Raw genomic sequence first — 2,334 nt, 5'->3', positions numbered from 1 at the left:
GTAAAGTCTGTGGTTGTCTTCAAAAATAACTACGGCCAAAGAAAAGAGAAAACAAAAGCAGGTCCATAAAAACCAAGAATGAAAAGTCTAGAGGAGCTCAGTATAATAGAGTAAGGGAAGACCAAGGGACATCAGAGTGTATCAATATCCTTATCTAATGTGAGAGAAAACATGGACGACTTTAAAATATACAAAACATGGGGAGAAAGTGTGACAAATTGAAATAATAAACTAATAAAGTAGAAGAAAGTCCTAATATGTGAATAACTACTAGAGATGAAAATGAACTAACTTTACAAATTAAAAAAACAAAATCTAGTTGTTTGCTATTCACTAAATACATTCTAAGGCAACATATATGCAAAAAATAAAAGAACATAAAATGATTAATCAGGCAAGTGTTAATAATAAACTTGTGTTAATATAATACTACAGATACTATGAGGATCATAATTTTTATACCAAAACTAGCAAAGAGCAGTAAGGATAATTGTATAACTATGCCACTTATTGCTATAACTGTAAAAATACTCAAAAAAATTTTAGTAAATCAGATCTAATAGTGCATTAAAATTATCATATACCACACTGGGCTTCCCTCAGGTATACAAGGACTGTCTGAACATTAGAAAATCTGTAAGCATAATTACCATTCAGCTAAATATTGCTATTACAATAAGAAAAAGAAATTCAATGCTTAACAATTGAAAAGAAGAAAATAAAATTAGCATTATTTTCAGATGATGTGATTTTGTGACCAACTTTCACATTTGTTTTTGGTGAGATTAGTCAAGGCTGGAACTGGAAATCTGTAAAACCACTTAGAAAAACAGTTTGATATTGTCTCGTAAAAGTGAAATTTATGGCCTCTATAACTAACAATTCTGTTCCTATGATTATGCTTAAAGGAAATCTTGCATACATATACCAGAAAATTTGAGTAAGAATGTTCATTTCACTATTATGCAAATTAACAAAAAAATTTCCTGTCAATAGGGAATCATGAATAAGCTACAGCATATTCAAATTAAATGAATATAACAACAAGCAACAACTTGGATGTCTCCAAAATAGAATATTAATTAAAAAGTAAGGATATCAAAACTATTTGTGCATGATATGCTTTTTGTAATATTAAGAACAATATTAATAAAATATACTTTTTAAAGGAATACCTATAGATGAGACAAAACTATTTAAAAATGAAAGCAAAGCAATGATGAATACTAGATACATAACCATTGTTACCCTGGGAGGAGAGTGCCAGGGGTTGAGCAGGGGAAGATCACAGGAAAAGATGTGGTCAAGCCACTGTCAAATTCCTAGCTTTCACACGTGAAGGGTCATTTAAAAATGCTTAATACATTAGATTAACTAAATAAGTAAATACAATATGCCATACATGAAACAAGGATTATAGTTAATCCAGCTCTAAGTCCATGAGATCTAAAAGAAATATTTCAAATGGGAGACTTCAGGCACTGAGGCCCTAGAGGTGGAGACTTCTTTGAGCAGAACTGTCTGAGTCATGTATTTAGTGGCCATTTGATCCATTAGCCCTGGAGGCCTGCCTAGTTCCATAAATATTGGTACCAAACCTGTTGTAAAGATCATGTGCAAAGACTAAATTTCCATGCTCAGACACGCTGACATTAACCAGAGGTCGGCAATTGCTTCTGCTGAAGCAGTAATATCCTAGCCAGTCTCCTGACCTAAGCCCCACCCTCCCTTTCAGTTCTTCTCCATTCTGCCCCCAGAGTGTTACTGCTAAATTGCACAACTGATCAGATTACTTTTTCTGTATCACTATCTCTAGATCAAGTCTTTGGCTGGGAATTATAGAATTCCCTCAGTGTTCCTTCCTAAGCAGAATAGCACTGTATATCTCACTAATCCCTCAGTGAAGAAGTGAAGTTGCTCATTCATGTCCGACTCTTTGCAACCCCATGGACAGTAGCCTACCAGGCTCCACCGTCCATGGGATTTTCCAGGCAAGAATACTGGATTGGGCTGCCATTTCCTTCTCCAGGGGATCTTCCCAACCCAGGGATCGAACCTGGGTCTCCTGCATTGCAGACAGACGCTTTACCATCTGAGCCACCAGGGAAGCCCTCACCAGCTGACATTTTACACATTTTCAAATCTCAACTCCTCTTCCTCCTAATCTATGAAGACCTGGAGGGAAAAGATTATGAGCAGAGAGGGTGGGACTATTCAGGCACTCAAAAATATCTGCACCTGTAACATGGACAAAGTTTAGATACACAGAGTTAAGGCACTGACTGAGCTTGCATATTACATCCACGTTACAAGTGAGGCCCGATTCTGGTGACC

At 36.0% G+C, this 2,334-nt stretch overlaps 1 non-coding gene across 1 annotated transcript; it reads right to left on the bottom strand.

The window, feature by feature from the left end:
* Positions 1-2,035: 2,035 nt before the first annotated feature.
* On the bottom strand, positions 2,036-2,107 carry TRNAC-GCA (transfer RNA cysteine (anticodon GCA)). The gene has a single exon. It is a non-coding gene; the product is annotated as a tRNA-Cys (tRNA).
* Positions 2,108-2,334: the final 227 nt, after the last annotated feature.

This window comes from Bubalus kerabau, chromosome 2 (genome assembly GCF_029407905.1).
Source record: "Bubalus kerabau isolate K-KA32 ecotype Philippines breed swamp buffalo chromosome 2, PCC_UOA_SB_1v2, whole genome shotgun sequence".
In the NCBI taxonomy this organism is placed as follows: Eukaryota; Metazoa; Chordata; class Mammalia; order Artiodactyla; family Bovidae; genus Bubalus; species Bubalus kerabau.
The sequence above is the reverse complement of the archived record's forward strand: the minus strand, read 5'-3'. Positions and strand labels throughout refer to the sequence as shown.